This window comes from Leopardus geoffroyi, chromosome A2 (assembly GCF_018350155.1).
Source record: "Leopardus geoffroyi isolate Oge1 chromosome A2, O.geoffroyi_Oge1_pat1.0, whole genome shotgun sequence".
Classification (NCBI taxonomy): Eukaryota; Metazoa; Chordata; class Mammalia; order Carnivora; family Felidae; genus Leopardus; species Leopardus geoffroyi.
The window spans coordinates 32527246-32554468 of record NC_059331.1 but is presented as its reverse complement, the minus strand read 5'-3'; the positions used below and the strand labels follow the sequence as shown (position 1 = coordinate 32554468).

The 27223-nt window shown below is 41.1% G+C and overlaps 2 long non-coding RNA genes across 5 annotated transcripts in view; one reads left to right on the top strand and one right to left on the bottom strand.

The window, feature by feature from the left end:
* The window catches only part of LOC123605831, a 180033-nt gene extending 174447 nt beyond the window's left edge, over window positions 1-5586 (top strand). For both annotated transcript variants that reach the window (XR_006715919.1, XR_006715916.1), the window contains one exon: window positions 3523-5586. This is a non-coding gene — a long non-coding RNA (uncharacterized LOC123605831). The remainder of the gene's footprint in view (window positions 1-3522) is intronic.
* A 4824-nt stretch (window positions 5587-10410) lies between these two features.
* LOC123605829 lies at window positions 10411-20723 on the bottom strand. Of its 3 annotated transcripts, none has more exons than XR_006715915.1 (5): window positions 19628-20723; window positions 17708-17764; window positions 15340-15376; window positions 11889-11980; window positions 10411-10742 (listed from the first exon to the last, which is right to left on the bottom strand). It is a non-coding gene; the product is annotated as an uncharacterized LOC123605829 (long non-coding RNA). The 3 variants fall into 3 exon arrangements; XR_006715914.1 differs by lacking the exon at window positions 17708-17764 and having other exon boundaries at window positions 19628-19936; window positions 20615-20723; XR_006715913.1 differs by lacking the exon at window positions 17708-17764.
* Window positions 20724-27223: the final 6500 nt, after the last annotated feature.

Below are 27223 nucleotides of genomic sequence, written 5' to 3'. Positions count from 1 at the left end.
TTGTCCTATTACTCCTTGTCTCTCTCATGTGTTGGCTCACCTTCTACCCAGAAGTTAAATGTTAGAAGCCCTACACCCTCTACTCTTTTTATTCTAGTTTCCCTCCCTGGTGATCTCATCCACCCCCATAGTTTCATATCACACATATTCTCACATGACTCACAGTTTTTATCTCCAGTCTTGATCTCACCACTTAACTCCAGACCCGTACATTAACTGTCTACTTGCCATCTTTTGAATGCCTCAAAGGGACCTCACACTCAGCAAGTCCAAGACTGAGCGCATAATCTTCTCCTCCCGGCCGGGTCCTCATCCAGGGTGTCTCTCGGTGAACAGCAACACTGTCTAGTTGCTCAAGTAGAAGCCAGGAAACTATTCTCTCTCTTAACCCTCATATTCATCACTATGTCCTACTGATTTCATCCTCCTCAATCTCTCTTGAATCTATCTGCTTCTGTCTCACACTCTAGTCCAAGCCACAACTCTTTTTTTAGACAACTGCAACATACCTTCTGATTGGTCTACCTCCATCCACGCTGTCCTCCCTGCAGTATTTTCTTCACCCTGATGCTAGAGTGATTTTTTTTCCTTCAGATGTAAATTGGGTCACATGACCTCCATGCTTTGAATCCTTCAATAATTTTCCATTCTCCTTAGGACATAATCAGAAACCCATGCCCTGGTCTACCAGATGCTGTATAGTCTAAGGCAGTGGTTCTCAAAATATGGTCTAAGAATGCATCGACATCACCCAGGTGTGTGTTTTCAAATTCAAAGTCTACTGTATCAGAAACTCTGGGGATGGGGTCCAGCACACTGTGTTTTAGCAGGTCCTCCAGATGATTATGATGTGTCTACTCAAGTTTGAAAAACCACTGCTCTAGAGCCTACTTTCCTTTCTGGCCAAATCTGGCCTCTTGCTCTTACTATTCCAGTCTCTTACACCTTTTTTTTTTTTTTTCCATTCCCTCATATAGCAACATGTTTCTTTCTACCACAGGACCTTTACACAGCTCTTTTCCTTAGAAGCTTCATCCTCTCCTCCTTCCCTGGTTCATGTCTACTTTTCCTTGAGATCTTAGCTTAAGAAAGCTGATGATGACTAATTCCTCCTAATACCATAGAATGCTTCTGCATAACACTTAAAATAGTTGTATTTATTTTCTCATTTTTCTGGTTACAGATTAACATCTGTCTCCCCCACTAGACTATAAACTCCAAAAGAATTAGGACGGTATCTGGTTTTGCTTGTTGCTGTTTGTAGTGTCTGGTAAGAGGATAGAGCCTGTGCTCAGATGAATTTTCCCTTACAGTTTGTGTAAACTATTCGAGAGCACAGACAGACCGGAGTTCTCATGGTCAGCTTCCAGTGCCTTCTTCCTCTCAAATGGGATACCTCCCTCACAGGTTTAGGGGGCCGATGGAGTGAAGTACTACATGGATAAAACCTGGGACACGGCGAAGCACAAAGTCTTGGATAAATGTTAGCTCCGAGCATCGTCATAATTACAACTACACCGTTAATTACCATTATTCCAGTTTCCAAAATCTCCCTTAGTCTTAAGGTTGAGTGTGATGAAAACCAAATAGAGTGGTTCTTAACAAGAATGCACATTTTAAAATTATAAGATAAAAATCAGGTATCTGTGCAAGATCTCAATTTTTTTCCCTCAAAAATTATTTAGCTGCCAATATATTTGCTCCAGGAACTTCTTGTTAGCCTGTTCACTGGTTTCTAAGGCCATTCACTGATTAGGAAATAATTAGGGAGCACCCGTATGTGCCCGTATGTACTAGGTTCCGGGGCTGTGTTAGTGCTCACGATGGGCACGGTCCTCATAGAGTTGACAGTCCAGTGGGAAAACTGTTCACCACAGTGACAATAAATGCTATGAAGAAGTACAAGGTCCTACATTATGTGTTTGAACCTAGGAGGCCACCCATAAGCTGGGAGAGGTTTTCTCCTCTAAGCTCACCTTTGGCTCACAGGTTGAAGCTGCCTGTGCACAAAGCAGATCAAGCAACTGGAGTACACAGTGGCATATGCAGCAAAACCAATCAGTGAAGTCGATGTTTTCCTCCCGCTCCGAGTCAAACTGGTCTCTGTATGTGCTAATTCTGTGTCGTTCTTATAAACAGGGTTTCCATGAAAACCGGCTCTGAGAGGAACAAAAGGGAAAGGCTGGCCAGGAAGCCTGCATTGTTAACGTGTTTCCCAGGTGCTTGATATGTACACGTAGTGGCTGAGAACTATTCCTCGTTAGGCTCTCTGCCTGATTTTTCTTTGGCTGGCTCTGATTTCTTTACCACCCTGAACACCTGGGGCCAAGACTCCTTTTCATAGCAGTGTGAAAGCAATCCTTTCTCTTTCTCTTTTCTCAGTTTGGTCCAGGTCTTAATCTTTGAACAGCATCAAATATTCATCGCCTTTGACAAAGCTGGCGTTGGAGGATCCAGGATTTTTCAAAAGCAGGTCTTGCCTTACCATTGGTGATCCAGTGAGCCTTTCAGCAAGACTGACTCTAAATCATCCAGGCTCAATTAGTTTATTTCAAAGAAATATCCAGGTGTTGTTTGACCTTCAAACATATGGACTGCTGGAGTAAATGAAAGGCCTGCCTGTTCCCATAATGCCGCGGGAACTGGATGGGGTAATTCTTTTTCATATTCCCTGAGTTTTGTAGAGGGATTATTAGGTTTGGGTTAAGTGAGTTATTTACTTTAGCAACCGCTCAGCGGTGGGCTGCATTTGCCTTGCTGAGGGAACAGCCAGGTGTGAGCTGTCACTAAGCACCAGTAAAATAGTGAGAGGTAGGGAGAGGGATTGGGCCACGGACGTAGTGCGTGAGCTCTGAGATTTGGGGGAAACCGCCCGGGGCACAACCAGAGGCAATAAGGTGGGTGTCTAGCCGAGCTTTGTGTCCAGGGCTTAGCAAGTTTCCGTAGCAGGACAGAATGGGTCCTGGGGGTCTTGTCTTTTTGCCTTTTCCCGGCACAGGGGGTGATTGCCATCCCCAGACTCCTGACTTAATATCCTAAGGTTTTCTTTCGGAGGGTATTCTATCTGGAATTGTCAGAACTTGGTGCAAAGGCCTGTTTTTGCAGCCTTAACAGTTTCTAAGAACTGGGGCAGTGTTGCAAATAATTGTCCCGTAGCCAGGAGCATGGTTTTTGGAATTAGAAAGATTTCAAATCACGGTTCATCCTGTTTGTTAGTTGGATGACCTCAGACAAGTTACTTCTCTGAGCCCCAGTTTTCTGGAGATGGAGCTGTTAATTCTTTTTTGAGCCGTTCACAAAGTATGTTTAAAAAGTATTTCAATACACATCCAACTAAAAAAGGATTTAATGGTCAAATATACTTGGAAAACCCTTTAGACTTTCTTCTTCTCTCTGGGATTTGATCATGCATATTGTCAGATTAAAGGCTCTGAGAAGCTCCGAAGGTAACAAACCTGTTTAACTTAGTTTCATCCAAAATGTCAAAATATATTTGAGTTCATGAACTTTTTTCTTTTGTAGAAAATGGGAGCGGTGTTTCATGAAATACAAATGACCTCATAGGATTGTTGTAAGATTCAAGAATTTAAAATGAATGCTTCCCGTGATGTCTGGCCCAGAGTAAGTACTCAATAGTAGTATTACAGTCGTATGATTATTATTAATGAGGGATTTCGGTTTCCAAAACAGAAAACTCTAAATATGATATACCTGATTTTTTTTTTTTTTTAATCACAGGTACTTTATCAGTGTTTGCCGGCTGGAAATGTACAGATTTCAGCTGTCAGTTATGGGTAGAGGTTGGAAGTTTATTGAGTGCCTACCACATGTCTGGGCATCCATTAGGTTCTTTAACCAAATTATCACTACATTTAATGGTCACACCTGCTCAACAAAGTAGATATTATTCTTCCATTTGTAAATACCAAAGTTGAGGCTCAAGGATGACACGTGACCTGCCCAAGTTGTGTAGACACCCGGTCGTGAAATGGGAAATTTGGCTTGGATTTGTTTTCCTCAAAGCCCTTTATTATTCTCAGTGGGTATTCTACAAATCAGGGATCTGGAGGAAATTTACAGTAGTCTACCTGAAATCAAACACTTGACCAACGTGAGGTGATGCAGGACTCAATACTTTGGGGAAGTCCCATTCCAACCCTACCAAAAATCTTGCCTGTATGGGATTCACCTTGTTCTGCCACTTTGAAGCCTTGCATTTAATCCCTGTGCCCAAAGCACTTCCCCTGTATCTTCTTCCTCAGCTAGCTCTCATTCACTTGTCAGTCCTTTTCCTTGTCTGCCTCCCCATCCTGCTGAGCAGGAGGCCAGCATTGTATCCCGAGCACATAACACCTTGTGTTCCGTAGATATTTATAGATAAGTGAATGGTATCGTTTCATGACTGGTTATTTCTGCCCTAGAGTCGTAAAGAAAAGGAAAATAAGGTTATTATTTAATAAGCACCATCTCTGTGATACATAAGAGTCTCAGAACATGGTTTCATGGAGTTTTTGGCAATAACATTGAAAATTTCTGTGTAGAATGATGCCGGCCACTAAACTATAAGGAAAGCTTTGGGCCACAGTGGAGATTGTTGAAAATGGCAGCCTAATTTTGCCTGAGTCTTGAGGGTGTCTACAGAATGGTGCACAGCTCTGCAGGTTCAGAAACTCTCTTTTTCACAGAACTGTATCTTGACGAGAGGGTGGTGTTTGTGACGCCGCTCAAAGAAACCAATTCACGTGAATGCTGCTCAGTTATAATGGTTACTGTCTGTGGTGACTTCTTTTACCACGCTGTGTCCTAAGCACATCTCACGTGTTACCTCTCATTTTCCTGGTATTTCTTTAGAGTACTGATTAGTATTTGCATTACAAACGAGAGGGCATGGCATAAGCCCTGAGAAGTTTTGCCACTTGCCAAAGACCTGTAGCTAGTGAGTGGCAGAGCAAGAAGTTAAATTCAGGTCTGTCTCTGAAGCTCATTTTGCCTCACGGGGCTACCTGGTCATCCAAGATGGGAGCTCTCTCCCTCTTCTTTTTATGGGAGTTGCATTGTCAACGTAATTGGTACTGGACATGAATGAATAAGTTCTCTCTGAAAACTATCCTTGTGAGAAGGATACACACTGACCTTAAACTAAAATTCAAGGCAAATGTTCCTTTAAAGCTTTGTCCGCTCGGCTTAATCATGCTACCGGCTCATCTTCCTCAATGCCAAGAACATTTTGATGGTGATAACAAGGAGCAGTTGTTAATATCTGAACATCTATTTCGGTGCTTAATTCTGAATCCATGCTTAGCCTTTGAAATCAAATTCTCCTTATGTTCCATTTCTTTGTTTGAGAGTACCTCACATTAGGCTTGTTTTAGTTCGACATTAATTATAGTTTTGCACGCAGAGAGTATCCCTGGTTTTGAGAGCCTGACTAACTTTCTCAGTGGTTGAGGGATTATTTCCTGCAAAGATTTCCATGGATGAATTCTTTGATGCATTTTATTTTGATCTTACCTATTTCAGGGCATATCTGGAAGGCAAGGAAGAGCTGGGAAAATTGATTTTCTTGAGCCCATCCTCAAAGACTGGCATATTGATGAGATAATTGTTTTGGTTCAAATGACCAAGTACTGGGGAAGCAACACTAAAGCAAAGGGCGTATATGTTCAGTATATGCTGGAAAATTATATCCAGGTGATGGGAAACTAGAAGAGGTAACCAAAGCCTGTGACCATTTGTGATACTAACTCCTCACTTGCAAATGCCACAGCCTCTTAATGTTGGAAACTAGTGATGCTGCCACCTGGTTGTGACAATTACAGGCCCCCTGGCACAGGGCAGGGCACACAGCATAGAATCAACAAGGGGTGATAGATATTCTCTCCATTTCAATTCCAATGAGATGATTTTTTTTGAGATGATCTTTTTTTAAAAAAAATTATTTTACTTTTATTTGGGGGGGGTAGAGAGAGAGAGAGAGCCTGCGAGCATGGGAAAGGGGCAGAGAGAGAGAGAGAGAGAGAGAGAGAGAATCTTAAGCAGGCTCCATGCTCAGCAGAGAGCTGGATATGGGGCTTGATCCTACAACCCTGGGATCATGACCTGAGCCAAAATCAAGATTTGGGTGCTCAACCTACTGAGCCACGCAGGTACCCCAAGGTGATCTATTCTAATTTGGCTTCTATTTCCCAAAGGTATAATTGGATACTTGGGGCTCTTTATGATTAACTGTATAGGGGCCAGTTCCTGAAAGAGTAGTCATCTCCAGGCCTCTTTTCTATTTCTTTTTTTTTTTTTTTAATTTTTTTGTAACATTTTATTTATTTTGAGAGAGAGACAGAGACAGAGTGCAAGCTGGTGAGGGGCAGAGAGAGAGAGAGAGAGAGAGAGAGAGGGAGACACAGAATCCAAAGCAGGCTCCAGGCTCTGAGCTGTCAGCACAGAGCCCGACGCGGGGCTCAAACCCACAAACCGTGAGATCATGACCTGAGCCGAAGTTGGACGCTTAACCGACTGAGTCACCCAGGCGCCCCTCTATTTCCATTTAAATGAAGGGATGCTTCTTTCTGTCAGAGTTTCTCAAATGTTCGATCTGAAAACCAGTGTATGAGATTCACTTGGGGCACTTTTATTTTTAAATGTTCCCACTTTACACCTACCTTACCTACATTTCAGAGGGTGAGGTTTGGGTTTCCATGATTTTTAACAAGCTTCTCAAATGGGTCTTCTTAGCAGATTTCTAGCTTCAAAACGACCATCTGCAAGAGGTCAGGATTCAGAGGAGGAAGGAGCTGGGAAAAGCCTGGTAGATCATATAGTCCGTTAATTCCCTTCATTTGACAGATGAGGAAATCGAGGCGTGGAAAAGCACCAAAGTTGTTAACAGCTCAGAGAGGACCTCAGTGTAGGTTTTTTCAGATTTTTCCCAAAGACTAGGACAAAAATCCTTTTGTTTGACGTTCCCTTTTTCTTTTTAAAAAAGCGTTTATTTATTTTGAGAGAGAGAGAGAGAGGTCAGGAGAGGGGTGGGGGTGGGGGGAGAGAGAGAGAGAATATCCCAAGCAGGTTCACAGCTGCCAGCACAGAACCTGATGCAGGCCTCGAACCCACGAACCATGGGATCATGACCTGAGCCAAAAGCAAGAGTTGGCGCTCAACTGACTGAGCCACCCAGACGCTCCTGACATTCCCTCTTTCTGCCAGGAAATGGATTTGCTCTGTAAGGCTATATTTTATAAAGAAGAAATGGTGACTTGGTAAAGTCCTCATGGCAGCACCACCCTCCTTTAGAGTCTCAAACAGTTACATTTCAACTAACCTGTTGTGAATTCCTCTGTGATTCCCCGTTGTCCTGAGAGTAGGGCTCATGTGGCTCATGGGTGAAGTGAGTCGTATTCTTCCTTCTGCTATTGTCTCTGCGCTGTTTTTCCTAGCCAAGCTCTCTTCCTTTTTTGACGTGTGAGGGGTCAGGTTACCTAGCTCTCCCCACCTCAACTGGAAACATTTCTCTGAGTTCCCAGTTGTGGGTGACAGACCCTCCCAGGTGCCTACTTGGCATCCTGTACCCTTTTCAAATGGATAGGTAGTAGTATATCACAATTGTGTTGGTGCTTTTCTCCTTAACCGTGTTTTTAAACTCCCAAGGACAGTAATTATGTTTTGTGTGGTAGGAGCACACATACATGATATGTGTATAATAGAGGCACTCAGTAAACTACACACTAAATAAGTAACAGGATTGGGGTGCCTGGGTGGCGCAGTCGGTTAAGCGTCCGACTTCAGCCAGGTCACGATCTCGCGGTCCGTGAGTTCGAGCCCCGCGTCGGGCTCTGTGCTGACAACAGCTCAGAGCCTGGAGCCTGTTTCACATTCTGTGTCTCCCTCTCTCTCTGACCCTCCCCCGTTCATGCTCTGTCTCTCTCTCTCTCTGTCTCAGAAGTAAATAAACGTGAAAAAAAAATTTAAAAAAAAATAAGTAACAGGATGATCATCAGGTCCCCGTAGCAGAACATTCAAGCAGATAATGATCTGCCTGGAATAATGATAATGTTAGTAAGTGACAGAAGATGAGATGGGTTAGGGAAAGTGGGATCGATCCTGGAAGGCTTGGGTTGCGAGTGAATGGTCGTGATTTGCTGATGGGGGTGTGTGAAGAAGATTCCTGTGGCAGCGGTGAGGAGCAGGGGTGGGTGTGAGAGGAGGCTAGGAACCACGTGAAGATTGTGATGTGACTCGGGTAGTCCAGACTCCAGGCAGTGAGGGTCAGGAGCAGGATGGTGGGTGCGGGAATGAGGAGAAAGGAACGAATCCCAGAAATGCTGCCATGAAAGAATCAAGAGTGCTTCATAGGAGAGAGTCTAAGATTGTTCCCAGGTGTATCTGTCTTCTTTCATTAAGAAGAAATTGGTTCATTAATAACTCAACAAACATTGATGGAGGTATGAGGCACTGCGTTACGACAGTAACTAAAACAGGCACACTCCTTGCTGTTCTGTAAGTGCAGGAGACAGATAACAGATAAGTAAACAAACCCAAGAAGGGGTGCCTGCCTAACAGAACAGGCAGGTAACGAACCTCACGAATTAAGCTGAATAATTTATGTAAAGCCCTTGGCACAGTACTTGGTATACAGTAAAAGCTCAATAAGTGTTTTCATGTCCCTCTACCGAGTGCCCGTTTCCTACCAAGTTCTATGTCCTGGGCTTTGCATGTATTAACTTGTCCTTATAACCACTTTGGCAGAAGGTGTGATTGTCCTTTTTAGTTTCAGATAAGGAATCAGAAGCTAAAAGAAATTAATCAACTTCCCCGAATTCCCAGAGTTAGTGAGCAGAAATGCCTAGGTATGCCCAACCCTCGGAACCCAATTCCGTTCTCTTTCCATTATCCCAATGTAGTTTTTGCTAAGCGGTAGTGTTAGGGTGGTCTGCTTTATGGTGAATCTGGCAGGCTCTACACTTGCCTATCCATTCAGGGAGCTGAAACAGCAAAGGTCAAGCAAATGGCAGCGGTTACATGTGTCTCAGTTACCGTCATCCAGGTATGCCCCATCGGACGGTCATTCCCCACCTTCCAATGAACATCTTTGATTTGGAAGGAGATTTGCATAATGTGACATTTTAGCAACTCTTTTAAGAATGTGTTCATTTATTTCTGTATTTTTAGAAATCTTAGACTATAGAGAAAGCACCTACAGTATTGCTCAACTCAGATTCTGGATATAGACAGTGGTAGGATAAAAAGTATAACCCTTGCAGGGGTGCCTGGGTGGGTCAGTCAGTTAAGCATCTGACGTTAGCTCAGGTCATGATTTCATAGTTCATGAGTTTGAGCCCCGTGTCAGGCTCTCTGCTGTCAGCACAGAACCCACTTAGATCCCCTGTCCCCATCTGTCTCTGCCCCTCCCCTGCTTGTGCTCTCTCTCTTTCTCTCTCTCTCTCTCTGAAAAATAAACATTTTTTAAGTATGACATTTGCAGATCTAGTTGAAGTCTTTTTTTAAAAAAATTTTTTGAGAGATAGAGAGTGAGCAGGGGAGAGGAAGAGAGAGGGGGAGACAGAATCCCAATCCCGAATCCGACAGTGCAGAGCCTGATGTGGAGCTCAAACCCATGAACGGTGAGATCATGACCTCAGTCGAAATCAAGAGTCTGACCCCTAACCAACTGAACCACCAGGTACCCCTGGTTGAAGTCTTTTTCTTTTTTCTTTTCTTTTTTTTTTTTTGCCACTCACTAGAATGAAATTAAACAGCTCACTCAATGCCCTCTATGCTATGTTCTCATTACTTATGAATGATGAAGAAATAGGAGGGCAATAATAGCACCTACCTTATCGAGTGCATTTGGCATCGAATTAATAAAAGTAAGTAAAGTGTGTTCTTAACTAGTGGCACCTTTGCTCCCTCAGGAGTTATTTCACAGTGCCTGGAGATAGTTTTGTTTGTCACAACTGGGGGAGTGCCGCTGGAATCTAGTGAAAAGTGACTAAGGATGCTCTAAAACATCCTACAATGCCTGGATCGTCTCCTCGGCAAAGAATTATTCAGCCCAAGGTGTGAATACTTGCCCAGGTTAAGAAACTTTGGTCTGTATCCCAGTACCTGCTGTGTAGCAATGCAAAAACAAAAACAAAAACAGAAAAACCCTCCTAAAATGATCCAGGAATGTGGAACACTTGGAAGAGCTGACATATAGCACACTCAGACGAAAATACATCTGAGGAATTGATTAAATATTTCACTTTTCATCTAACTGTGTTGAAGTCCTGAAACAGACATTTATTTCCATCTGTCGATTAGGGGTGTGGGGTGTGGAGGTTCTTTGTCCATTGTTGAGGAGTTTCAGAGGCTGAATTTGCATTTGATGGCAAGCTCTGTTTTTTTCATTTCAAGAGTGGCCGACTCTACGACACGGCTTTTGGAAAGGGAGGTTTATTTGTTTTTAAGTATTCTTTTTGTAACTTAAAAGCATCTTGAATTATTAAACCAGTTATTTTCCAGGCCTGTAAATGTTTTCAGCATGTTGCCTTAAGTTTTCCCTGAGTCAGCACATAGCATTGCATGTTGGAAGACCTCAGTCAGAACCATTTCCTTAAGATGTCGGTAATTTCCTTCGGGGTTGTGATGTTTTCTTCGGGGTTGTGCTCATTCTGACAAGAGAGGGTGTTTCTCTCCCAGACCCCCCCCATTCATAGCTGTGGTGGGGACTCTGCTCAGAGCAAAGGTGTGTGCACCACAATTTCAGACTAAAGAAAAGGATAAAAAAGAGAATCACAGGTGATCATTTAATACTTTCCCCTGATGTTAGACTCTTGCTTACTTCTAGCCAGGAGTCAAACCATGAGGTAAATCCTCCAACCCACGTTTTATGAGAGACAATAAGAGAGAACTTGGTTGGAGTTACAACTAAAAAATTATTTTTTTGTGCTTCGAAGCCAAATGCTTTTACAAGAGGCAGAAAAAGAAAAAGAAAAGAAAGAAAGAAAAAACACACGAGTCAAACTGATGAAAACCAGTCAAAATATGGCCTTGTTGTGGCTGATACAGCTACCCTGGCTGGTCCCAAAACACAGAAGGCTTCTTCAGGCATGGCTCTCAACACTGATTGAACCAGATTTCTGTGTCAACTGCTTGAAAGCTGCACCACACATTTCCTGAGTATATTATTGAAAATTATCAGACCTGTTTTGTTCATTACCAGGAGCCTGAAAAATGACGGGCAAACGTTGCTGCAAGCCTTTCTCTAGCAAGTAGAGGCCGACTTTGAAACAAATGTCCTCGCAGCCTGTGAATACATCATGTAGAGCCTTGGGCCTTGGGGCAGGTTCCCTTCCTAATAACTCCAAGGAAATCTCCACTGGCCCCTGAAGAGGGTGGACAGCCTCCCACCTAAGTGTGTTCACTTAATAAGCACTCACAACCTATGGTTCGTTGTCAAGGAGCAAATGTGTTCATTCTTAGTATTTATTTGAAACAATATTCATTGATACAGAAACCAGAGCAAGAAATGTTTTTCCTCTTTATGCCAAGAAATCTGAATTAACGGCATCAGGAAATCAGGAGATTATACCCTGTGAGGACTGGAAGGGACATAGCTCATGACCCAACTCAGTTTTACAGAGAGGCTCCTAAGATCCCCAGGTGAATTAGGCCTGAATGGGGAATGCCAGAACCCCAGCCAGCGGTCTCTGTGCTATAATACATGTGGCGGTCGAGGTCTTACTTTTGCTAACTCTTCTCTTTGTTGTCTTCGGCTAAGACTAGACTACTCAGCTCTTATTTCTCCTGATATTGCTAACAGTTCATTTATAACCCCTACCCCCTTCCCCCCCCCCCATCTGACTTTGAAGAACCTGAATTCATTTAGGCCTTGATTAGTGGTAATTATTTACCTGTCAGACCCCAGCTGGACTGCATCACCAAAGCTGAGTCACATAGCCTTGCTTCCAGTGACTGCTTCCAAACAATTAAATCAGAGAAGCACCTGTGTAAATATGTAATATTTGGCGATAAGAAAATGATTAGGCAACAGACACCGAGCTGAACTGCTGAAAAAAAATAGTGAATATTTTCCCCTGGGGGCTTTTCACATATGCCTTTAAGCGTTTCCAATCTCAAGAAGAAGGTCAGGTTATTTTCCCACCCCTCCTACCCCTTGTTTGTGTGGAAAATATAGCTCATCTGATACCACCAGATTTGATTTGTTTGCAAACATTAAAATTTCAAGGAAACCTTCTCCTGTGTAAGCTGAGAGAGAAGAAGTTGAAATAGGGTGACAGACTAACCACTGATTTTCTTTTCCAAAGCCAAACTCTCTATCTCAATAGACAAGCTGACAATTGAAACTCATCTTGGACAGTGATCTCTGTTGTTATTTGAATTTAGGGCTTCAGTGATGAGATCCAAAGTGCAGGAGAGTGGAAAGAATGAGGGTTTTTGTAAACAGACCAGGAGATGAATCCCAACATTACCACCCGGGAGAGCTGTGTGACTTGTAGCATGTTTGGAGCCTCAGTTTCCAAATAGGTTAGAAATGACGTAATTCGTAACCCAACATGCCGGGCCGTGTGTAAAATGCCATTCTCAGTGCCTGCTGAGCAAATATTCACTGTGCTCCATTCCATAACAGTAGACTGGAAAATCTATTCAGTATTCCATAGTTAAAACTGTTGGTGATTTTTAAAAATTGTTTTCTGATGAAGATCACTTTTTAGCAATAGGATGTACCACCAGCAAGTGATTCTAAAATTTCTCTCTTATATTTCAGAAGCTAACCTGCCCTCGTTTTGGTATTTGTACCTTCTTTAACACAAATTCATATGGACTAACTATAAGAGAATCTTTTTTACAATTGGGCATAAAAAGATACTGACCCTAGCTGACCCGCATTGATTGTTTGCTGTTTCATTCGACTTGGCTGGTATTTTTAGCTAAAGGACATCTACAGGTGGTTTTGCATGGGCCCACTCCTGTTGTGTTCCTTGTACAGTTACGGACGCCTTTTTGTGCAGAGCTCAAACCTGTTTCATTTCTTCCCAAGCTCTGCGATCTTGAGCACGTTAAATATTCTTAGCGCTTCAATATCTTCACTTGTCAAGTGGAGAGGATGATAATTAACGCGTAATGTTATTCAGAGAATTCCGTGAGTAACCGTAGAGAACTTAGAACAGTTACTTGAACAGAGGGGAGAAAAACCTGTAGTTGTAGTTGTTACATTACTGACACTAATGTAAGCAGCTTACCATAGAGCTGGGCTCACAGAGCTAGTGTGCAGAACAGAGCGTTCAGACCCTCAATCAAATCTTTCCAAGTCGAAAATGTTACTGTTAAAAAATGTTATCCTCTTTCTTTAAAGTTCTTAATTTCATTTAGTTTGAATGCAACGTTTTATTTGTGGTTTCCGAATTAGACAAGGAAAAGTAAGAATGCCTTCTATGGAATGTTACTAATTATTCATAGAAGCAGGTCCAGTTGTCCTTGGACCTTGAGTCTAAATTGAGATAGTCACTAGTTTTTAAAATCCACAGGATACCATTCACTGTCTGACCTCAAGTTGATAGGGGATAATAGCAAAAAGTTGTCACAAGTCAGGGTTTATTTGCTATCTATTTTAAAGTGAACATTTTGAAACCAGGATATGGAATGTTTGAGGATATAGACATATCTGATTCTGCTGCACTAAGATGGGAAGTTACTCGAAGCTACCTGATCGCTTTGTCTGTTTGATGTCTTCTATTTTTGATGAGCCCTTTGCTTGTTGGTAGAGCTGTCTTACTACTGTAAAAAGTGACTCTCCTGAACTCCCCCACAATTCCTGAAGCCAAAAGATGTACTTAAGTTGTGACAGCACAGCTAATGTAGATTTGTAAAAGGCTGTGAAAGGAGTTATAAGTGCAAAACTTAAAGATAAGAAGGATCATTTTACTTGGGGCACATCCTTTCCCTTCCTAATCCGTTAAGCAAATTGATTAGTGTTAAATGAAAAGATGTGGTGGGGTGATTTGCTTTAGAATAGAAAAAGCACTTGGAATTATTAAGCTGCCTACACATCTGTAAAATAAATTTACTCTGAAATTCCCATTAGATCTCACTGAATTCACTGAGCAATATGGCCTCCCTGTTTTGTTTAATAGCTCTTCATTCTCAAGGGTGTTAACTCATTGTGTTAGACCAGAGCTTTAATGTTCTTCTTCCCCGAGGCCTTATCACTTATCTACAACGTTGATTAACTCTGTACATCCATATACCATGGTCCAATTGAATAAGCTGTATGACAAGTATCTCCACAGTAATACCATAAAATCTAAGCAGAGAAATAGATGGTACACTGATAAATAGAAATGCATGCGCTAAATTCTAAAAATATGTTTTCCCACTTCTGCGGTTTCAAAGCCACAGTTTAAATACCCCCAGCCCTTTCCGTAAATGCATCAATGTATTATTCTCTACATTTGCTTTCTTTTTTCTTTTTTTAGTGAACATTCATCCAGTTTTTCTAGGAAGTTGAAGAAATCATTATTCTAATACTACATTTTTGGTCACTTATTTATCATTAACCTTAAATTTTTTCATCTGGTTTAAATATTCTGCTAGTACCTCTTACAGCTGACTTTCTGGTCAATTTCCACTTAAATTTCTGCAGGTGCAGACTCTCAGGCAGCTATTTATTGATTGTCTGTCTCCTTGCTAAAGGTTACTAACTTCATCAACGGTAGTGCTATAAATTACACCTGTTAAGATTCTCTCATTGTTGCTAGCTGACAATGTACTTTTGTTTTTTGGCTGTTCAGTGTTGTTGACCTGCATTGTGTCCAATCACTCTACAAAGACTGGTGGACTGAATTATTCCTGGGTGCCATTACCCAGTTGACACTTTGAGCTCCTGAATCATCAGCTGAAACCAAAAATCTCATGTTTTTGGCAACAACACCCACAGTTTGTATTATCTTTAGTCCAAAGAGGCTTTCAGAGCATGAAAAGAGTATTGAGTCTTCAAGCTTTTTCCTCCTGCCTCCTTTCACCAATGCATGGCATTCAGGAATGTAGACTTGGGATAACAGCCTTAGTTTGTTGTGTTTAGAAGAAGAAGAAATAAAGTAAACTTGCTAAAGATCTGCCTAAAGAACAATTAACTTAAGCATTGCGGCATCAATATGAGCTCGAAGATTATAGATCTGTGGGTCTCAGTTGGTTTACCACCGACCTTACATGGGTACGTCACCTAATTGGGAACAGTCTGTGAAGTTTTCTTTTTGTACAACTGAAAGCATTTGCAGACAGGACAACAGCTATCACTTATTATGTTGGTCATGCACCATGATGGGGGAAGGGGCTCAAACTTACCAAGTGTAGGAAAAGGGAGACATCAGAGAATACAAATCTGAAAAAAAAGAAATAGAAGAAAGATAAATGATACAAAAGATGTATAGGCAGAAACCTAAAATAACTTTGCCCTGTGAGTGTGTAAATAAACATATTCTCAAGTTTATTGAAGTATAATTTACATACTACAAAATGAATGTGCCCGTTTAAAATGTGTAGCTCAGTGAGTTTTGATATATGCATAAACACATGTAACCATCACCTAAGTCAAGAAACAGAAAATTTCCAACTCACTAAACTATTCTCTTCTGCTCCTGCCCAGACAACTTCCCAACCCAACCTTAGTTGCCATTACATTACTATCAGTATAGACTAATCTATCTATACAAATGGAATCATGTGCTATATATTCTTTTGTGTGTGGCTGCTTTCACTCAGCAAAATATTTTTGAGGCTCATTCATATTGTATGTATCAACAAACACTCACATAAATAGACTAGCAGACTGTGCACACATACTTTTTATTTTTTAGGTTCATACATAGGAGATGAACTGATGGGTTATATGGTAAGTTTATATTTAACTTTACAAGAAACTACCAAACTGTGTTCTAAGATACTTACACCATTTACACTCCCACCACGAATGGGTGACATTTCCAGATCTGTATTCTTGGCAAATATTAGTAATGTTCCTCTTTTTTTCATTTTAATCATTTTAGTGGGTATAGAGTGGTTTAAAATTGCATTTCTTTGGTGACTGTGATTTGAAATATCTTTCAGTGCTGATTGGCCACTTATATATTTTTTTCATTTGCGAGGTGTATATTCAATGCTTTTGCCCATTTTTAAAATTTGGTTGTGTTTTTATTATTGACTTATGACAGTTTTTTTATACATATATTCTGGGTAAAGAAAAGTATTACAACTATTTTCTTTGAATTTTTGACTTGACATCTTTTTTTGTGGTTGTTTTATCAGTAGCAAAATTTTTAATTTTGATGAAATCTAATTTATCAGTTTTTCAAATGGTTAGTACTTTTTGTGTCCTAAGAAATCTTTGCCTAAATAAAGTCACAACTTTGTACAGTTTTAGATTTTACATTCAGTTCTGGGATCTGTTCCTAGTTTATTTTTGTATGTGATAGGAACTTGGGTTCAAAGTTGATATTTTCCAACACAGACATCTGACTGTTACAGCACCAGTTTTTGAAAAGACTATCCTTTCTTCTCTTTGTTCAAGTTCACTGACCTTTACCTCTGCAGAATCAAACTGCTATTACACCTAGTGGATTTTTTCACTTTAAATATTTTTCTGTTTTAGAAGTTTCACTGGTTCTTTTTTTTTAACAGTTTTCATTTCTGTTACTGTATTCATGTTTTTTTTTTTTAATTTTTTTTTTCAACGTTTATTTATTTTTGGGACAGAGAGAGACAGAGCATGAACAGGGGAGGGTCAGAGAGAGGGAGACACAGAATCGGAAACAGGCTCCAGGCTCTGAGCCATCAGCCCAGAGCCCGACGCGGGGCTCGAACTCACGGACCGCGAGATCGTGACCTGGCTGAAGTCGGACGCTTAACCGACTGCGCCACCCAGGCGCCCCTGTATTCATGTTTTTTTAATCCAACTATTTATGATAGCTATTTTAAAGTCTTCGTATGCTAATTACATATTCTCTGTCACTTGTGGGTCTATTTCTGTTGCCTAATTTTTCTTCTGCTTGTGGGGGAAGAAAAAGGTTTTTTTCTAATCCTTTGCAGGTGTGGTAATTTTAGATTAGATGCGGTGCTTTCTTAATGTTGTACTGTTGAATGTCCAGGTTTTATGATGTTCCTTTAAATAGTGTTGCTCTGTGATCTGGCAGTCATTTAAAGTATGGATCACTTTAATCTTTATGAGACTTGTTTTTAAGATGTGTTAGGGAAGGTATGGAGTAGTCTTTATTCCAGGGATAATTTTGTATCATTACTGAGGCATGGCCATTCTAGGGTCTCTACTAACTGCTTAATGGTTTCAGTGATGTTTCTTCTCTCTGGCTGGCCAGAGCTTGAAGATGGTTCAGCCCAATGGGAGATAAGGTAGCCCTTAAGTTTAATTATTGTTCTTTCCCCAGGTCTGTACCTTGTGGAGTATTGCTCTGTATGGCTTGATAATCACCCAAAGGCTCAAAGGCGCCCTTGTGCATATTTTTTGAATTTCTTTCCTAAATATCTCTTTCCTTTCTAGTACTTTGCCCCACAAATTCCAGTCACTTCAGCTTACTCAGTCTTTGAACTCTGTCTGTTCCAGTTAGTGAGGGCCCATGTTCTACCTGGGCTTCCTTTCCCTGACTAGCAATCTGAAAAGTATCTCCTGGTTAAAAAAAAAAAAATTCCATTATATCCTTACCTCATCTGTTTTCTTTTTCTTAGGGATCATAGTCTTGTGCTGTCTGTAGTCCACGATCTGAAAACAGTGGTAATACATAGATTTTTTCAGTTTTCTAATTGTTTATGGTAGGTGGTTTCTTCAGTAGCTGTTAATCCATCATGGCCAGAAGAACAGGTATATTTTTAAATTTTTTTAATGTTTTTATTTATTTTTGAGAGACCAAGAGACACGAAGCATGAATGGGGGAGGGACAGAGAGAGAGGGTGACACAGAATCCAAAGCAGGCTCCAGGCTCTGACCTGTCAGCACAGAGCCTGACAAGGGGCTCAAACTCACGAACAGGGAGATCATGACCTGAGCTGAAGTGGGACGCTTAACTGACTGAGCTGCCCAGTAGCTACTGTATATTTAATATAAAGGTATTAAAAATACCTACTATATTTTTAAAGAGTACAATGAAGGTAGTTACTTTACTACAAATAGGGCTGTAGTGTTAAAGGTTACCTCAGATGGGATTCATTCCTCTAGAGATCACTAGTCAAAATCAGGTTTTGAGATCTATGCTGTATGGAGGTGCTTTTCTCAAACAGGAGTTGCTTGTATTCTACTTTTTGTGAGTTTTGCTGTAAGACACTTGCATTGTAATTTACTTAAAATATTTTAATTAAGTTGACTTGCTTGTAACTTTATTTGAAAAGTAAACTCTACAACATTATGATAAATGGAGTTGAAAAACGAATTGTATTTTTCTTACCCATATTGAAAAAAAAGTTTTTGGGGCGCCTGGGTGGCGCAGTCGGTTAAGCGTCCGACTTCAGCCAGGTCACGATCTCGCGGTCCGTGAGTTCGAGCCCCGCGTCGGGCTCTGGGCTGACGGCTCAGAGCCTGGAGCCTGCTTCCGATTCTGTGTCTCCCTCTCTCTCTGTCCCTCCCCCGTTCATGCTCTGTCTCTCTCTGTCCCAAAAATAAATAAATGTTGAAAAAAAAAAATAAAAAAAAAAAAAAAAAGAAAAAAAAGGTTTCATTTTAAAGAGTAATTATCTTTGGACTTCTGAAGACATCTTATACCCCACCAGGGGTATTTTTCTACACCTAGCCGTGCTGGAATAGATCATACGGACATTGGATGAAGAAATAACATAGGTAATAGAGAGAAAAAATGTAAAGTCCATTTTTTCATTTGTAGTTTCTGATACAACCGTAAAATTTTAAAACTAGGATGGCCTTAGAGAATATCTAAACCTACTCCCTATTTCACAGATGTACTGGTTTCTTTTCAAGGCCTCACAGCTGGCTAATTAACTCAATATATAATCATCAAGGGCTGAGCATGATCTAGGAGCTTGGAATACAGCAGTGAACAAAACAAGACTTCTTGGAGCTTATGTTCTAGTGAGGAATGGAACCCCTTTCTTTGGCTCTGTGTCCAACTGTGTATTGTTTACTGGTCTATTTACAACAAAAGAGACTACCCGAACCTTGTAATACCTGTCCCCATCCTGTCTCTCGGCACCTTTAGAAATAAGGTTTTGCTTTATGAAAAATCAACCCACTTCCATAATCATCGTATTCTAACTCACCTGAGATGTGCCAGTTCACATGATGACACTTTATTCTTCCTAATGGGGCTACTTCTCATGCTTTTTACTTTAGCCATAAAAGGGAAAACAAATCTCTCCTTTTTACAAGGAAGTGCCCATTACCCATTGCAATTACGTAATGTGGAATTTCGTGGGATATGGTCAACCTCTGGTTGCAACACACATTAGAGCTTTTAGACAGGGTCTTCTGGTTTCTTATCTCATCTTGTGTCATGATCTTGTTCTTGTCCTATTCTACTCTCTCTTGATATATCACTCTCTCAAGGTGTTTGTGCCGTTTATCTGTATCAGTTCCCATGTCCCAGCTCTGTCTCCTTTCAGACCTGGAAACTCTTACCAGATCAAGTCTCTTCTGGTCTGAGGAACAGAAGTCTCTCCTCTGACATTCCAGTCCTGAAAGCAGACTCTGTTCCTGACAACTTCAATGTTTTTTACAGGCACAGCCACCCCCAGAGAGGCAGAAAGGGTAGGATGGAAGAAATCATCAGAAATGAGTTTGGGCACACAGTTGACTCTCTCTCTTTTGTCTTTAAGTCTGTGGAATTAGTGAAAGCTTCTATGAACTCATGGAATTTTCAGCCTTTGGAATTCCCAGACGTCTTCAGGTTGTCTTTGAAGAATGCTTATTTTACAACGTGTGTTTTTCCTTGGAAAAAGAGAAAAGCAGAGTGAGCCTTGTTAAAGGGATAGCTGAGACTTGAAGATAACTCCCTTTTATATGAAGGCTTTGTGCAAGGCACTTTACATGCTTTTTCACTTTTGACTTCACAGCAATCTGATGAGAAATGAACTATAAGTATATGAACTCATTTTAAAATGAAGACGTAGGCATAGAATCTTGAGGAGACCATTTAGCTTACTTAACGTCAGTCAATCTATAGTTAGGTCAAGATTCAGTTGTGTTTGATACCAATGAAACCCTTCAATAGCTTGTTAACATCAGTGTCAAGGTAAAATCATGAATACAAAAATATGTATAAAACATTAAGCATAGGATTTGTCCTTGTATATTCATTTGATAGCTGAACTGACACAGAGTCTGTGGGATTTGTCTCAAAAATCACTAAATGAAATAAGTGGTGGTCTGAATCAGAACCGTACTCTTTTGAATTTTATTCTAATGTTTTTCCGACACAGCATTGTAATTCCAAGAGAAAACCATTCATCTTGGCAGTGACTTGGTTAAAACCCAGTGTATGAACAGTCACAACACAGAGATTTTAAAGATAGAGTTATAACACTGGCATTATGAAAATATTCAATTATTTTGAATTCAACAACTATTTATTCAAAATATTTATTGAAGGGCGCTTGGGTGACTCACTTGGTTAAGCTTCTGACTCTTGATTTTGGCTCAGGTCATGATTTCACGGTTGGCGAGTTGGGAGTCCTGAGACAGGTCCTGTGCTGACAGCAGACCCTGGCTGGGATTCTCTCACTGTCCTTCTCTCTCTGTCCCTTCCCTGCTCTGTCTCTCTGTCTCTTTCTCACTCACCATGTGTGTGTGTGTGTTTGTGTGTTTGTTTGTTTGTTTATTGAGAGAGAGCAGGGGAGGGGCAGAGAGAGGGAGAGAGAGAGAACCCCAAGCAGGCTCCGCACTATCATCACTGTGCCTGACACAGAGCTCGAATCATGGATTCATGCCTTGAGCCAAAATCAAGAGTGGGACACTTAACCGATCAAGCCACCCAGGTGACCTTCATGTCCTTTTACTGATTATATTATGCCTTTCTGCTACTAGGCATCCCTAATAAGCTATTCTATTACCAGATTAAAACAAAATTGCCTTGTTCTGTCTAGATTAACTATCTTTTCCTGAAAGACTGGTAGATAAGTAACAGGTGAGAATACAGTGGGCTCTGTCTCTTTCCTCAAAATGCCTTGTTAGGATACATGCTGTTTGAAAGAAAAAAAATAATAATAGTTCAGTCAGAACCACACAGTCATTGAAAACAATCTTGTTTCAATTGCCATCACTGCAAATGCAATTATGGGCAATTCTCATGAGTCTCTGCTAATGGGAAGAGGGTGTAACATGGATGGTTGACAGGCTCAGATAATCCAAATAACTGATTTTCAGCATTTCCCCCACTAAACATATTCACCAGAGTTGCTAGCAAGTAATGGAAATTGCTGATTCTAGTTTCCTTCCTCTCCTCCCCACACCCAGGCCCCCCAACCCCAGTCACCCTTTGATGGAGATACAGTGAGCAATGAAATGGCCATAAACCTGTGGGAGGAAGGAGAAGGAAAGTCCATCAATCCTTGAATAAATTAGAGCTATTTTAATCCAACGCTTTAGAAATGGAAAGTCCTACTCCTATAGAATATCGTTTTGCTCACTGTATTTGTTCAAGAAATACATCTCAAATGCCATTTTATTAAATCCTCATCACAGAACTAATGTGTCAATTCATTTTCTCTGTTTAAAAACATTAACATTACCGATAACTTTTCCTTGACCTTTGCCCTCCGTCTCAGACCTGCCTCCTTTTCTCAAAAGGAACACAACAATCCTGATGCTTGTCAGTGTCCAGCTTTTTATCTATTCAAATTGCTTTTATGTATGCACGCAGAAATTCAGTCAGAGAAAGTAATCATGTCCTTTTGGTTGGCAGTAATGGTAGATGATTCGATTGTTGCAGCGTGAGGTAGACCTGCTGTGCATTGCCCACGTGACTCTTCCATGAAGGACTCCTTGCCTCATCATGGAATGTCGTTAGCAGACAGTCTTCAGCTGTCAAGCCCTTCATGGACTGACAACTTGCACAGAAGCTCCTCAGCCTCACCCCTTTCAGATTCAGCCAGCGTTCAATAACCGATCCGGTTCCGTTTGAAACCACTGTGCACATTCTTACGCCAGTTCAGTGCAAGACTCTAAATGTTGGCCCATCTTGGGACAACTCAGAATGAACTTTTAGGTTCAGAACACTGTGGAGTGACTGAAGCTGCCGTTGGGCCTGCATTGCAGCTCAGCTTTTTCCTCTGACCGATCCTGCTTCCTCAGATACTGATAAAATGAATATTCCTTAATAAGTTTCCTGAACAGTAAACACCATCTTAGAGTTTGCCTCCAAGGAACCCATTCTGTGACATGCGTCTCGCTTGCTTTTTCACTCAGTGGTATGTCTTAGAAGGCTCATTTGCTAGTAAACATAGATCAGCCTTATTCTTTTAATATTCTTACAGTATTTGTGTCGGAAACTGAGTAGTTGTTCATCAAAAGCCTGATTCCCATTCTTCCCGAACCTGTATCTGGACCACATCATGAATAGATACGGCTTAGGTTACTGCATTCTGGCCACTGAATTGTGGAAAGAAGTGATCTGTGACCCAGGCTCGATCTATTCAAATGTCAAAGTCTTTACTGCCTTTCCTCATGCCTTGTGTGCTAGCAGAATGCAAAAGATTTAGCAGAAGTTTCCAAGGTCCCAGGGAATGGCAGAGCCACCTACGAAATAAGGTTGGGTAACGGAATCACCACATAGGCTGTCCACGAACCGCACAACAAATTATGAATCTGTTGAAATATTTAGGGTTATTTCTTCAAGGAATTAGCTTCTCTTATTTAAAAGTGAAAGGACCTTTCAGTTGTGTCCCGTTTCTCTCACTAATGCAAACCACGCCATTCTAAATATTTTGTGCCTGCCTTCTTGGGTGTGTTTCTCTAGTGTTAAACACAGTGAAGTAGACTTACTAGGTCTTGAGATGATGCATAAGCTTTAACATCAATGGATGTTTTCACAGCGCTTTCCTAAATGGTGAAACCAATTTCTACTTTCATTAGTAGTGCATTGGAATACCTGTCTCTGATCATTTAAACATGGAATTTCACTTCTGACTCCCAAATATTTTCATTCGTGGTTGAATTTTAGTTGGTTCCACGTCTCAAGTTCTAGGACATAAAATTTAAAAAATAGTAGACACTGGGCGCACCTGGGTGCCTCAGTCAGTTAAGCATCTGACTCTTGATTTCAGTTCAGGTCGTCATCTCGCAGTTCATGAGTTTGAGCCCCACATTGGGCTCCACACTGATGGTCTGAAGCCTGCTTGGGATTCTCTGTGTCCCTCTTTCTCTGCCCCTCCCCTTCTCGCTCTCTATCACTCTCTCAAAATAAATAAATACTTTTTAAAAAAAATTATAGACGCTTGACACAGTTTAGTCTCCTTGAAGGTAGTCCCTAACATTCATGCCATGAAGTTACTCACCCTGTTGCCATAGAAGGAATTTGAACTCTGTATGCCAAGACCGATGTATACCCATGTGTGCAGAGCTCCTGAATGAGCCCTATCAACTGACCAGATTCTACCTCAGACAGCTTTGCTGTTAACTATTCCTCATTCAGTAAAAGGTGAAAGATTTATGCAATCTGAAGGGAAACCAGAGTATTAACTATTCCTCATACAGAAAGAAAAAAAATGATGATAAAAAATATGCTACTGACTTCTATTTGTTGAGTATGTAATATATACTTTCCACAGAGCCTCTGCTCAGCATTTTATCTGCGTTCACTTATTTGAGTCTCACAGAAGTCCTCTGATATTGAAGTTTCTCTTGTTTAGCCCTGCTTTTCACCTGAGGAAATTGAGGTCCAGGTAATATATTTCACAGGTGACAAAGCTAAGGCATAAACCTAAGGCCTTCGGACTCTAGACCCAGAACTAGAATCTCTTTCCTCTTGCACTCTGTTTATATACAACTCTCATCAAAGTCGGAGGGGTGACACATTATTTAATTCCATTTTGCTCACTGATAGAAGTCAAGGGCTGTGGTGGTCTTTGTGTTTGTGGGGGTTAACCAAGTCATGAGGAGATATGCTTTGTGACTGTAGAGGGTTTATTTTAATGGGTGGTCCATCACATAGGAGGGGTGAGCCCTCTATCTCAGCTCTGGAGGAAAAAAAGCATAAAAGCATACAGTTCCGTAAGTCATTTAAAGGTTTAAAAAAACCAGTAAAATCTGTATTCTGGGTAGCTGCTTGCAAAGCAGCTATAATCACTTGGCCAAATCACATCTTGCTCACTGTTCCTCCCTGAACTTCCTTTGTCCTCAAACTGAATATAACGCAGAGGAGGTCTGTGTGGGTCTGGGACATGATGGAATTTGGACCAGCTGTTTGCAAAGGTTACATTAGAAACTCAAAAAGCCAAAAGGGGTTGCAGTGAAAACTGGCTTCTGAAGTTGGAGTCCCCACATGGTGTCTCATGTCTATACCAAGAAACCACGGGTAGGGCTGGAACTGGCAACACATAAATCTTCCCGAGATGAAAAAAATGTTAGGCCCTATCGATGAGGCACAAGAACATATTTGACTTCCCACATTTCTTCCATTTTTGTGGTTTTTGAGGTTGCAGTAGAATTCAAACCTCTCTGGGTTCAAGTTCATCTAGTCTTGACAAAATATGACTTCCTGTGTCAGCAAAAGAAGGTTTTGATTAAAAAAAAAAAAAGAGGACAATTAGATCAAATAGTTTTTACCAACTATAAATGGATCAAGGTTAGATTTCCCTTAAAATATACAGGGGTCAAAAATCTGGGAATGAAACATAAGCAGTGGGCTCATTTGGTGTTTCCTCAGGCCATACCACGTTGGAAACCCTGAGTTCCTGTAAATCCCAAACTGGGTAAAGGGACAGGCAGAGCCCAAAGAAAAAGAAGGTTAAATGGGTATGGGTAATCCTTTGAACGGAAGGCTTACATTTGGTTTCTTCTCAGGCAAATGTGTTTCTTCAAAGCTGTCATCCATTTGTGTCATGATATATGTTTGTTCATTTCAGCAACTTCTATCATGTTTGCTTCATGTCCACTACAGTTGCAGATTTGTTCTACAGCAGAGAATGGAATAGATGGAATCTCTTACAGTCTTTGGGGGAAGAGATAAGGAAATAAGCACAGCTATTCATAAGCCAGTATTTGCAAACTGAGCCCGGTGCTATGAAGAAAGTGATTGGGATTCTCTGATAAAGAATGAAGGGAGAGACCTCTGTAGACAAAGTCTGCAGGGGAGATGTGGCCGAAGGAGAACCGTCTGATGGAGACACGTGCAGACTGAGACTGGGCAAAGTTTCTCAGGCTGGGGTGCTGCTCAAATAAAGACTCTGAGACTGGGGAAACTTCGGACTGATTGGAGGCTGTGGTGAGAGCCTACTGGGACAGTGGGAGGCTGGCTCCAGCAGTGGCCAGTGGGTCTCAGACAATGAGATTGCTCTGGAGAGTTTTAAACAGGGAGGTGACAGGGTCCAATTTACATTGTAGGATTATCGGTCCAGCTGTGATGTTCACACTCCATCTGGGGGAGATAGGTCGGCAAGGGCATATACGGTGGAAGCGAAGAATGTAGATAGTGGGCAATTCTAATAGTTCAAGTGCAGCAGAGCAGAGGAACAAGAGTGAGATATATCTGTTTATCTGTTCTCTTGCCATTGGCTGGACCTCCATCAAAGCTGACATGCATGTGAAATGTTTGTGTAAGTTTGATTGTGTTGCATGAATTCCATTAAGCCCTCTCAGGGGAAATAACAATTAGGGAAACCGCAAGGCCATTACTGCAGCTTGAAACTGTCAGTTGCCAGAGACTGCAAGTATCCAAAGCACCTATATCTGTGATTATAGTAATGTGCAAAATAATTGAACTTCTGGGATTCTGCAAGCGTCTGCATGTGATGTGTGGTGCATGTGGTTGCCGGGTAGTGAGCTCGGGCAAGGATATTAGAAGGTGCACTTGGCTTTAGTCTCTTTTCCATCTCCTTGACGTGAGGTTGCATAGAGAAGGCAGTGAACTACCAGCAAAAATGAGTTTTGTTTTAATTTGTCTGTGTGTATGCTCATGGAATACCTTAAAAGAAGGGGAGGCATGATCTCTGTTTTCAAATGGCAGTGTGTGGAGACCAGAGCTATGAATTTTAAAGCTCCAGTTGAGATTTTTGACTGGCCTTTGCATGTTCCACTGCTTGTGGAAAGGCTTCACCAAAAGCAGACATTTCTTTAAGCTGTGCTGAGCCAATGTCTTACCTATACATTTGTTTTTATTTTAGTATTTCATTGTCCACCAAAATGTTTATGGAGTTCTAAGGTTATCCATGAACTCATTGTTTTGGAGAAAGGGAATTGGATGTCCCAAACAGTAGGATTGCTAGGCGCCACTGAACGGCCATTTGAGATCTGTGGCCATGAATTTAAAATGCTGTCGATCAGCACTTTTACTTTTAAAAAGTCACAATGCCATATTCTTCTAAGGCAAATAGTCTCTTCAGTGGGAAGTTGCTTTAATTCATTTCCCTTGATATCTGTGGTTTGAGTCTTTCTTTGATTAAGTGATAGGTATTTCCTGAGCATATATTAGGAGCCAAGCGCTGTGCTGACAGATCATCAGTAATCAGATAAGGGAGGCAGAATGAAAAAAAAAAAGAAGATAGAAGTAGGAGAGAGGGATGAAAAATAACTCAGGAAAAGAAACTTTAAAATCCTTCCGGTGTTCGCTTTTTAGTCTGTCATTTTCCATCTGTATGACCTTGGATGAAATCACTTTATCTACGTCTTTGTTGCCCTCTCTAAATCTGAAGTCTTAATTAAACTATAGAGTCCTTGGTGGCCTTTCAGGGAAAGGTGTAACTGCAGTGTCAAGTATGACACATATTTTATATTTCAGACTTGTCTGAAACTGATAAGCTCTAAGGATTTTGATATCTTATTTAACAGGTAGCAACAGCAAGTAACTTTGATAAAGTTCTCCTCAGAGGTTGAGAACTTGGTGAAGTTTTCTGTACAGAAAAGAAAAAGAAAAAAAAAATGCTATTCAGCAGACTGATTTGCTCTAAATTTTTCCTGTTTCACCTAGAAGACAAGAGCACAGGAGCTCTTGGGAGCTTTAGATATTGTGTGTGTGTGTGTGTGTGTGTGTGTGTGTGTGTGTGTGTGTGTGTTAGGCTGAGC